Genomic DNA, 13,040 nt, shown 5'->3' on the forward strand with positions numbered 1-13,040 from the left:
GGATTCACGGACAACAAGGAAAGGTGAATTTTGGTTAATCAAAGAAAAGGTCTATTTAAAACTCAAACTTTTGGTTTAAAAGGTATAATTTTATTTGGTTGGTTAAATTTAGGCTAAGTTATTCATTATCGACAACGGCCTATGATCATGTTCTAATAACATTATTCAATCATTTCAGTAAGAAAAACTAGGCAAGTTCTAGATTATAGGTGCATTGTTCGAACTAAGTAGTTAAGCTCACACGCACATGACACATATATTATACTATTAAGCACTAATCAACCGAGTCATGTCCTAGCTAGCATTTTATCGATTAGTCAATATATACTATGTCCTACAAAGATCCTAACAAGTCAGTTTCAAAAACTAGATCAATCACATAGTGTTTGGCAAAAAATTTCAGTTGGAAGTCATTTTATTTCAATTAAACTCCTTTCTTTCATAGACCATTATATCCATCTACAAACTCTTGTATTTGCACAACAATAATCCTAAACATGTCAGTTCTACTAGATATACGCTTGAGAGAAAAGAAACATGGCAATAAAAACTCCAAGTGTCAGGGATGCCCCACCCCCTATCAAAAGAGTGTGCATTGTCCTCAATTACACATCAACAGACTCAATAATAGGTACAAAGGGGAGTGATCATACCTGCGATGCCCTAGGCGTCAGTCGGTATTGGTGTAGGCTCTCCCCGAAGGTTTATTACATGGAGTAGGATTAAGTGCACTAAGAGGCACTTCACTCACAGTCTCAGCTGAAGCACGGAAAAGTGCACTGCCACTAGATGATGCTCCATCCTTAGCAGCCTCAATCTGTTGCTTTTCGAACTCCTATTTCTCATGAAATTCTCTTCTAGAAGCTCTCCGAGCCCTTTTTTCCTCTTTTTTTTGTCCTCGCCTGGCCCTTTCTACATCATCTGGAGAATCATCATCCTGTCACCGCTTCTTGCCCTTGTCTTTTTTATCAGGATCGGGTGCCGAAATGGAGCCCCAAACTCCTTCTAGCTGTACAGGTGCGGCGGTGCCGATAACAACTATAGCAAAGTATTTGTAGCGCTCACCGGAATAGTAGAGGATGACTTTGCTTCTAATTTACCCACAACTTCTTTTAAGGAAACCAACTCTTTCTTGAAGGAATCAGTCTCTTTATCACCTAGACGATCACTTTGAGTAGTGATGTGCACCTCATGGCCATTAATACGGCTTTGTATCAATGTTACCTCTAGCCTAAGATCAATATGAATCTGAGTCGCCTCCTTCTATATCTGTGTTTGGACCACCCTAGGTAGTCGCTCAATCACCTGATCAACTATCATTAAAATCAGCTGAGAATTAGCAATATTGCTCCCTTGGAGCTCAAAATCTAGTGGAAAGTGAGGTAGAACCTAAAATAGTTTAAAAACCTCTTTACTTCCATAAATCAGATGCAAAAATGCCATGAAAATACTTTCACACAACACAAATCAGTCATCATCATAAGTCAACTCAATTTATACACCCAACCAGATAAATATTCATATATCTCAAAAGTACTAACCTAGACCCTCCAACAATCCAAGATCACGGCCTTAGGCCCAATAGTTGAAACAATATAAACACACACTTAAACATAAGCAAAAGAGGCACCCAATTTAACAAATAAACCAAAGCATATGCAAAGTTTCACACCACTTCGGAGCAAATATAAGGATCTAAACGGCAACCAAGACAAGAAAACACCCTAAACTAAGGCTCATTGACTAAAATACTAAGCTAGAATTCCCTAAATGGCCAATAAACCTCACTAAGTATCAAGTACCCCTATAACCTATTCCTAACACCATTCTAACTATCAACTTCTGCCAAGTCTAAAAGGGCTTGCTAGCTGTCCTATCTGCTTCTCTAAATTTTGAGTAGTGATTTGATACTGACGAATGTCTGCAGCTAGCTTAGCTTGGTTAGCCATGAGTTTCTTAAGAATGTGTTTCACGCTCATGTTTCCTGCACTACTTGATTGTTGGCTACTCTGGCCTTGATGATTATAGTACTAGCCTTATCCTTATTGTCTATATTGACCTTGGCCATGGTGCTGGTTCTATTGGTTTTCACCCCAAGAAAAGTTTGGATGGTTCCTCCAACTGGGGTTATAAGTATTTCCATAATTTTGCTGGCCTCCACCCCTCTATGCGTTTCCTATAAAATTTATCAATTCAGGATTTTCACCATAATCTTCTGACATATGTTCACTGCTGCCACACACTTCACACCACATCTGTTGCTAGCTGTATTTATTGGAGACTGTTGCTGCCCCAAAGCTATGTTGCTGAAGTGAGTAGACATCATGTTTTTTATTGCTGCAATCTGCGCTGTGACAACATCTACTTCAAGCATACCTCCTTGTTTTTGGACAACAGGCGTACAGTTTCTTCCATTCTATTCTTGATTTCCTTGAGATATAAGGTTTAGCAATGTGTAGAGATCATCATATATCTTTTCTAAAGCTTGTCCACCTACAGCTGAATTAAGAAGAATCTTGGTGTTGTGTTTCAATCATTCAATGAAGATATGGACCAACATCTTATTAGCATGATGATGATGAGGAAAGCTAATGAGTAGAGATTTGAGCATGTCCCAGTCTTGGTATAAATTTTCATCCGACTTCTGCTTAAAGCTATGTATTTTGGCTCTTAACTTTGCTGTCTTCCCCAAAGGAAAGAACTTGATCAAGAATTTGTGATCCAAATCACTCCATATAGTTATGGAATTAGGTGGTTCTGACTTCAACCACCTCCTAGCCTCTCCCAGTAGAGAAAATGGAAATAAAGTCAGCCTCAAGTAATCATGGTACACTCCAGTTGGTGTGTAAGTTTCACTAATTTATAGAAATTTCTTAATGCGTACTTGGGGATTTTCATAAGGCAACCCTGTGAACTGCCCATTAGTGTGCAAAAACTGCACCATGTTCTATTTTAGTTCAAATCTTTCTCTAGCAGGCAATTTCTGAATACTGGAGGTGACATTCACTGTGAGTGGGACTGCCACATAACATACTATCTAGTTGCCATATTCGCAGGGACCTCTACAGGAAGTTTATTATTATCACCCAAACTAACCTGTGGTACTGGATATATAGTAGCCACTGTCCTCTGTCATGACCTAACCTAGGGTCGAGTGGTAACATGGTAATTAAAACCCCGAAGGGCTCCAGCCAAGCCTCTTATACATATCATAAGCATACATAAGGTAAAGAAAAAATGAAAACATCATAAGCGAGTGTAAACTATGAATAGAAAATTTAAGAATGTCACATGACAACATAAACTCAAAACATTTGTCTAACTAGATGCCTCTACTGATGAATATGGAAGGGGGCTAAGACATGTCTCTAGCTCACCTTCAATATGAAACATAGAAAAAGTCTTTGAAAATAATAACTAACTCGATAACTAGTCCCCGATAAATAAAGACTCACCAAAAACACCGCTTGATATAAAAGCTTAACTAGACACATAGATGAGTATGATCTTCAACCTTAACCCCTACATTATGAGACAATATAGGCAAAAAGTATGTAGTAGTACATTGGAATAAACTAAGTATGAGGGCGTGACATGCAACATAAATCATGGAATAAAACGGTCAAGTAAATCACATGATAAAATGAGGTAAGTAAAGTCATGAGAAAATCATATTGACCAAAGCATTTAAAAATCATAATTTAAAATCATAGCATACATAAGAGATCATACATATGTGAATCCAATATCTAGTCCATGAAGGCAACCTATGGTGGCACGTAGTTTATGGGAAATGAGGCTTCTACTAATGCTTTTGGTAGGGCCTCCAACTCAAGTCCACTCGGTGCTAAGTCAAATCCCATGGATTACATGCATAGAATAGAAATCATAATTACATATATCATAGTCATGATCATAGATTTGAAATCATAGAGTAGATCATTTTCATAACATATTTGTAATGTGAGAATTTTCCTTTCATTATTACAATCATATTTGCATAATTAATATCGTTAGGCGTTAGGTCACCACAGAGGGCCTTAAGTCACCTTACTTTATAACTTGCATGAAATTCATATCTTGAACTTAGAGTAGAACTCAATTGCATAATCAATTGACTTTGAAAATCATGTAATTGACTTGAAAACATGCATGATCATAAGATTTATATCATTCCATACATAATTCATATAGAGATAATATCCCTTAGAAGTATAATTCAAAATACTCGTAATTTACATCATTAATCCTAGAGATCAAAATAAGAGAATTCATGGAAAAACTCTTCAATCTAATGCAATAACCATCAGTTTATATCAAAATAGACTCATGATAATACTTTGAATCATAATTAATACAATAGAAATAGAGATCATAAAACCAATAAAATACCATACTTTAATTTGATAGAAAACTTGAGAAATTGATTGGGCTTCATGGATGAAAGGATCCATGAATCAATACCCACATACCTTAAGTGAGAACACCAAATAATTTGAAAGAACTTGAGAGTTTTGCTTGAATGAATTTACTTAAAGTCTTTAATGGAGCCCTTGAGAGACTTTTGTAGAGAGAGAAATATTTGAGTAGGTGAATTATGGAAGAATGAATAGAGTTAGAGGTTTAGGTTAATTTATAGAGTTGAATAAGGTCCTAAGAACGTCTAGGTTCATTAGCTAACAATTTGGGAAAAGAAAGTGCCCTAGCTAAAAACTAAATTCGGCCAAAAAATCCTCGCCAAGTTTGCGATGCAGAGGCGAGCAAGTCCACGATGCAGACTTTCCATGCACCTTACTGGTTTGGATAGTTCCTTTAAGAAATCTATCTTTCGATCTACGGGTCCTAAAATTCCACCGAGACTATTTTCCATAGGTTTTGGACCCCTGATCGATATTCCAAACTTGAATTTTCCAAAAAGATTAAGGATAATGCATTAAATGAGTGGCTTATTCCCAAGGAATTCTTAAGGTACTTATCAATATTTTTAGGGATATTACAATACCTCCTCTTTGGGAATATTCGTTCTCGAATGAGATCCAACTAATATATGAAGGATATTGAAAAAGGACTTAGAAACCCAACATGGATATGAGGAAACTTTGAAAAATGCATAGAACATATAAACTTCATACTTAACATCAGACATAATCCTTGAGATAAAATCATTTTTATAAATCATGCATACATATGAATGACATATGGAACTGAAACATATAAGTTTAATCGATTTGATCATGAATAACTTAGTACCTTTAGGCTCGAGTAAAAGGAAAGAGATACGGATAACAGTTCATCATGTCTAATTCCGCTTCCCACGTAGCACTTTCTATTTGTTGATTCCTCCATAACACTTTGACGGATGCAACATCTTTATTTCTTAACCTCTTCACTTGCCGGTCTAAAATTTCAATCGGGACATCCTCATAAGTCAAATTCTCTTCAATACTTACATTCTCCATTGTCACAATAGAAGTTGGATCACCCACAAAATTCCTCAACATTGACACATGAACTAATAGATGAACCAAAGCCAACTTAAGTGGCAAGTCTAACTCATATGCTACTTTGCTAATGCGCTTCAATATCCTATAGGGTCCAATATATCTAGGGCTCGACTTCCCTTTCTTACCAAACTGCATTACCCCTTTCATAGGTAAAATATTCATATACACCATATCATCTACATCAAATTTAAGCTCTCTCCTCCTAGTGTTCGAATAGGACTTTTGACAACTTTGAGTATTTTCAATCTTTCTCTTATGAGCCTTACTTTCTCCATTCCATCAATTACCAAATCTGGACCAATCAGTGCCATCTCACCTACTTCAAACCACCCCACTAGAGATCTATATCTTTTCCCATACAAGGCTTCAAAAGGAGCCATTTGGACGCTAGAGTGATAACTATTATTGTAGGCTAACTCAATCAATGGAAAATGGTCATCCCAACTTTCTCTAAGATCAATCACACATGCCCTTAACATTTCTTCGAAGGTTTGAATTATTCTTTCGGCTTGTCCATCGGTTTGAGGATGGAAAGCGGTACTTAGCTTGACTTTAGTGCCAAGACCTTTATCAAATGACTTCCATAAATGTGAACTAAATTGACTACCTCTATCCGATATAATCGACAAAGCAACATCATAAAGTTTCACAAGTTCACGAATGTACAACTTAGCATAGTCTTCAACACCATAAGAAGTCTTGACTGGTAGAAATATGCCGATTTGGTCATTCGGTCCACAATGACCTAAATAGAATCATGTTGTCTTCTAGTACGAGGCAAACCCGTGACAAAGTCCATATTCATATCTTCCCACTTTCATGTAGGAATTTTGATTTCTTTAGCTAGACCTCCCAACCTTTGATGTTCAACTTTCAGTTATTGATAATTAGGATACTTAGACACGAACTCCGCTATGCCCTTCTTCATGCCATTCCGCCAATATACTTCCCTCAAGTCACGATACATTTTGGTGGATCCCAAATGAATTGAATACCGAGAACTATGGGCCTCATTCAATATTAACTCTCTTAATCCATCAACATTTGAAATACACAAACGACCTTGGTAACGTAGTACCCCATATTCTCTTAGGGAGAAAGCCTCAATAGATTTTTTGGCAATCGACTTCTTCAATTCGACCAAAATTGAATCATTGTCTTGTTTGGCTTTAATGTTTGCTGAAAGAGATGATTCTGAACCATTATGTATAAGAAAGCTTTCATTATTAGAATCAACCAAACACACACCTAAACGTTCCAATATATGGACCTCTTTAATCAATTCCCTTTTCCTTCCTTAATATGTGCAACATTACCCATACACAATCAACTAAGAGCATCGGCTACAACATTTGACTTACCCAGATGGTACAATACGCTCATGTCATAGTATTTTAGGAGTTCAATCCATCTACTATGCCTGAGGTTCAAGTGACTTTGACTAAACACATATTTTATGCCTTTGTGGTCGGTAAACACATCAATTTGCACCCCATAAAGATAATAACACCAAATTTTCAATACAAACACAACCACCGCAAGTTCAAGATCATGGGTTTGATAGTTCCTTTCATGCACTTTAAATTGTCTAGAATCATAGGCTATAACCTTACCATGTTTTATCAAGACACAACCCAAACTAACACGCGAAGTATCATGATAAACAACAAACCCATCCGAACCTTTAGATAATGTCAAAATAGAGCCGTCGTAAGATAATTCTTCAATATTTGGAAACTTTTCTCATATTCTTCCGACCATTGGAATTTTTCCTTCCTTTGTATCAACTTAGTTAAAGGCGAAGTAATAGATGAGAACCCTTCAACAAACCTTCTATAGTATCCGACTAAGCCCAAAAGGCTTCTAATGTTTGAAGAAGATAATGGTCTAGGCCAATTCTTAACCGCCTCCATTTTCTTTGGATCTACTTTAATCCCATCACCGAACATTACATGGAAAAGAAATGCAACCTCTCTCAGCCAAAATTTGCACTTATTAAATTTAGCGAATAATTGCTTTTCTCTCAATATTTGCAACACAATCCTCAAGTGAACCATATGATGTTTCTCATTTTGAGAATAAATTAAGATATCATCAATGAACACCACTGCAAACATATCCCAATATGACTTGAAAATATAATTCATCAAATTCATGAATATAGCGGGAGCATTAGTCAAACCAAACGACATTACTACAAATTCAAAATGATCATATCTTATCCAAAAAGCCATTTTTGGAATATCACACTCCCTTACCCTCAATTGATGATAACCGAAATGGAGGTCAATCTTAGAAAAGTAGCTTACTCTTTGTAATTAATCAAATAAGTCATCTATTCTTGGAATTGTATATTTTTTTTATGGCGACCTTATTCAATTGTCGGTAGTCTATACACATTTGGAGTGACCCATCTTTCTTCCTAACAAATAATATGGGAGCACCCCATGATGAAATACTCAGTCTTATAAAACCCTTATCCAACAAATCCTTCAATTGTTCTTTCAACTCCTTAAGTTCCACCGGAGCCATATGGTAAGGAGGAATAGAAATAGGTTAGGTATCAGGAAGAAGATCTATGCCAAAGTCAATTTTCCTTTCGAGAGGAATACCGGGAAAATCATCAAAAAACACATCGAAGAACTCATTAACTATAGGGACCGACTCAATAGTAGGAGTTTTGGAATCAATGTCCCTAACTAGCACAATATGATAAATACACCCTTTGGAAATCATTTTTCGGGCCTTAATACATGAGATGAATCGACCTTTAACCACTGAATCATTACCCTTCCATTCAAGAATAGTCTCATTAGGAAAGTGAAACTTAACTACACGAGTCCTTTAACATATAGATGCATAAGCGGCATGTAACTAATCCTTACCAAGAATGATGTCAAAATTAGTCATATCAAGTTCAATAAGGTCACATGGAATAACCCTGTGCAAGACCCATGGGGACAATTTCTATAAGCTCTCTAAGCTAATACCGAATCACCAATGGGAGTATAAACCGAAAAAGGTTCTATTAACACTTTGGGGCATACATCAAATCTCATACTAATATAAGGAGTAACAAAAGAAAAGTTGGCACTCGTATCAAGCAATGCATAAAAATCAAAGTTAAAGACTCGTAACATACCCGTGACCAAATCGAAAGCCTCATCAACCTCATGCCTAGCATGAAGAGCAGAGAATCGGTTGTTGTATTGGCCACCTTTTGGTTGAGCTTAGGTGCCTTATTGCACTTGTCTTCCTAGAGGACGACCTTCTCCACCATTGTTGCCAACAAGAGGGAACTCGGATCGCTTATGACCCATCTTTCCACATCCATAGCAAGCACCTGTTCCCATCAAACAATTTCCTCCATGATTCTTTCCACACCTTGCACACTTAGGAAAAGAAGGGTTACTAGCATTTACACCTTCTTCTCCTTGAGCTTTAGGGTATGTTACCCTATTCTTAGAAAACTTCTTCTCTGAGAGTTTTCCTTGTCGAAAGCTTCCACTACTACCAACGGTCCTAGTATTAGAGAACCCACCTTCATATCAGGCCCTCTTAGAATCCCTCATCCTTATTTCCTTGAGCTTTTCTCCTTCAATTTGTTCAGCAAATGTCATGAGTTGAGATATGTCTATCTCCTTAACAAGCATAGAGGTGTGACATTCCTTAGCAACCAAGTTGGACACCCCTGATATGAATTTACTTATTCAGGCACGTGGATCGACAACCAATGAAGGAGCATACTTAGATAGATTAGTAAACTTTAGGGCATAGTACCTCATCCCCATATTTCCTTGTCGAAGATTTATGAACTCTAACACTTTAGCCTCCCTTAATTCAAAAGGGAAAAAGTGATCAAGGAAAGCAAGTTTGAAAGCTTCCCATTCAATAGGACCTTCATCCACCCTCTCCAACTTCTAATGAGTGTACCATGTTTGAGCAACACCCTTAAGTTGGTAAGCCGCCAACTCCATTTTTTCTTCTGAAGTCACCCCCATAATACTCACTATCTTGTAGACCTCATTAATGAACTCTTGAGGATCCTCATCAACTTTGGAGCGATGAAACTATGGAGGATTTATTCGTGCAAAGTCCCTTACTCTTGAGGCCAAAGTAGGAAAATTAGGAGTCATAACACCTTGGTTGGTCACCATTGGGCTAGCATATTAATGGGGGTTCGGAACTCCACATTAGTCACTTGGTCTGGTAGAGGACCATTGTCTTGAGGATACATGGGAGATTGGCTTCATTAACATTATTTCCCCTTGGAAATAGTTGTCTTCTTGGAGCCATCTTTCTAAAAATCATAAAGAAAGACCATTAGGGAAAAGAAGTTTTATGGTAAACTCTATAGCACGAAATAGATCATGAAAAAAGTGAGAATTCCTAAAATGTCTCATAGCCTCCTACTCATAAGTGTGGCGCGCTTCACACCCATGAATAAGAATCTACTTGACGTGGCATGTTAGACAACCTAGGACACTTGAAAAACCTTATACTCTGATACTAAGTTTGTCACGACCCGACCTAGGGCCTAGTAGTAACACGCCGATTGAAACCCCAAAGGGCTCCAACCAAGCCTCTTGTACATATCATAAGCATACATAAAGTAAAACAAAAGCAGAAATATCATAAGAGATTGTAAACTATGAATAGAGAATTTTAGAATGTCACATAACAACATAAACTCAAAATATTTATCCAACTAGATGCCTCTACTGATGAATATCGACGGAGGCTAAGATGTGTCCCTAGCTAACCCTTAATATGAAACATAGAAAAAGTCTTTGAAAATAATAACTAACTCGGTAACTAGTTCTTAATAAATGAGGACTCACCACAAATACTGTTGGATATGAAAGCTTAACTAGCCACGTAGCGGTCGTAACTTTATTTTGTGAATTTTTTCTCTCTCTATAATATCTCTCTAAGAAAAGGCTCCTAATAAGGGCATTAAAGTCATAGATACGGAAATGGGGGGGACCCACCTCCCAATGTTGAAATATTTCATTCGAAAGATAGGATCATAGATCCTGTCGAGATGAATGAAACGCAAGTTACCACATCCCGAGAGTCCAACCACAACTTCTCCAATTCACCAAAAACTAACGCGATCACTGTACACATCACTGAGGAGGAGCTACGAGCAGCACACAAAATCATAGCCTTGCAAAAAGATGGATTGATTCGAGTTACAAGAGTGGGTGCATATGATTCCTCATCACTTGGACTGCATAAAGTCCAAAAATTAGATCAAAATACATCACCGATTGAGAGCACTGAATTTTCAAATTTGGAACTAAAGAACACAGTCTCGTCGGAAAAACAATTTGAAATTCGAACAACTTCCGGCGACATTCGAGACTTCGGACCCACTGGGATTTGTTGTCCAAGTCAAGACACACACAATGGTATAAGTTTCACCGGCGTTGCAATCATCGGCGAAAAGGTCGACATCGGCGGCGGAGCTCCGGTAACTCTTTCTTACCAAAATCAATGCCAACATGTTATGCTTGATGAGGAGCACCTCCTAGGTAGTAAGAATCAGCTCGAATTTCTTCCAAATGATTCAAATATCTTTTTGGCTAATGATCGCTATGTGGTCGCCGGAGCTCCAGCGAACCAATTGATACAAGACCAATGCCAAAAGGTTCGTGATAGAGTGTAGATTCCTCCTAGCTATATAGCAAGTTTCGAATCATCACCAAACAATTCAAATTTGAAAAGTCATCAAGGCGACATTCATGGTGGGGTCACCGGAGCTCCGGCAAACCTTTTGATAAACGACCAATGCCAAATGGTTCCCAAGGCTGTAGTGAGGCTTCCCAAGCAACCCCTTGACCTTGAATCATCACCTACAAGTTCAAATTTAAAAAGTCGTCAAGACACCATTGAAGGTGATGGGCACAGACACAGTGGTCTTCAGTCTAAGGAATTTACATTGGCTCAAGATCAAGCTCAGTGTAATGGCAAGGGCATTCAATCCCAAAACACTCAAACGAATTGCAATGACTATATACAAAAGGCCTCTGATCTTTACATCAGTAATTCAAATCAAGGAGCACTAGGTAAGTCCTCCTTCTCTTTTGATCATATTGCTCAGGGTCAGTATACTTGTTCTTTTAATGACACTCAATTAAATCCTACTATTATTGATCATTGTAATAACCCTGTAACATGTTTGAAAAGTAGTTTGGAGTTTAATGAGAAGCACCACAATTATCTCAATGGTAAGACTAGTGCTGCAGGGCAACCATCTAACCTTATAAATGCTGATGTTGCTTTGTTTAAATCCAGTGGAGAAAATGAGCTCCCTGGTGCTACTATTCATAACTGTATGCAGGGTATTAAGAATAACAATACCAATTCAACTACCAATCTTGAAACCACCACAACCAAACTGCAGCAAAACCACAAGCCTATAAGTAGTCCCAATAACTTCCCTAAAGTATCCTCCAACTTTGATAGACCTGATCCAAATAACGAAGGTCCTAAAACTGTTCCTAGCCAACCTCAATAACTCGAGAACACCAACAAAAACCCCTAAAGGAATCAATTCTCTCACAAAAAGGACTAGGTTCCTCACCCTGCCCCCCTACACTGTTATACAAACCTTTGCATCCAAGTTAAGACTAAACCAAGCCAAAAATGATGTCCCTCTGGATTACCTGCTGTAATCTATGATAAAGAGGACTTCATAGTTAAACTGGTTAGAAAGTGTAAATATACTCTTGTTGGGAAATTCAGTAGTACAATGCCTAAAGTGGAGCTAATTAGGAAAAGCTTTATCCTCTAAACACAACTTGTAGGAGGTGTTAAGATTGCCCATTTTAATGCAAGGCATGTGTACATTGACTTGGACAATAAAATAGACTACACAACTGTGTGGACCAAGCAAAGTATGATAATTGAAGGCCAAGTTATGAGGATACAGACATGGACTCCAATATTTAGACCTTAGGAGGAAACTCCCATTGTCCGTGTGTGGGTATCACTTCCAGAACTCCCATGGCATTGCTATGAGAAGGAGTTTGTAACTACATTTCTTGCCCCTGTTGGTAAAGTGTTATTCATGGATGCAACCTCTATCCAAAAGATTAGAGGAAGCACTGCTGAGGTAAGAGTCCAAATCAACCTTACTCAAGAGAGACCTCATCATGTTTGTCTTGGTATGACAAAAATGATCCCACCTTAGGGAGATGGCAAGAACTCCTATATGAAAATGTCCCTAAGTATTGTATGTACTGCAAACATCAGGGACATATGGTGCATGTCTGTAACATCAGGAAAAGAGATAAAGAACAAAACAAAAGGAAGGTAACTGAAAATGCCAAAAAAGTAAGAACCAAGAGGAGAGGGACAACAACAACCAAGATTATCCACAACTTGCTAACTTACAGGTGCACAGCAATCCCCCAACATCTAATGCTTCACAATAGCTCCAAAATAATAAGGCAAGCAAGGATGACAATGGTTGGTAAACTCAAAAAAGAAAACAAAACAAAGGCCATAACAATGCTCAACAGAACTAGG

This window comes from Solanum dulcamara, chromosome 10 (assembly GCF_947179165.1).
Source record: "Solanum dulcamara chromosome 10, daSolDulc1.2, whole genome shotgun sequence".
NCBI classification, from domain to species: Eukaryota; Viridiplantae; Streptophyta; class Magnoliopsida; order Solanales; family Solanaceae; genus Solanum; species Solanum dulcamara.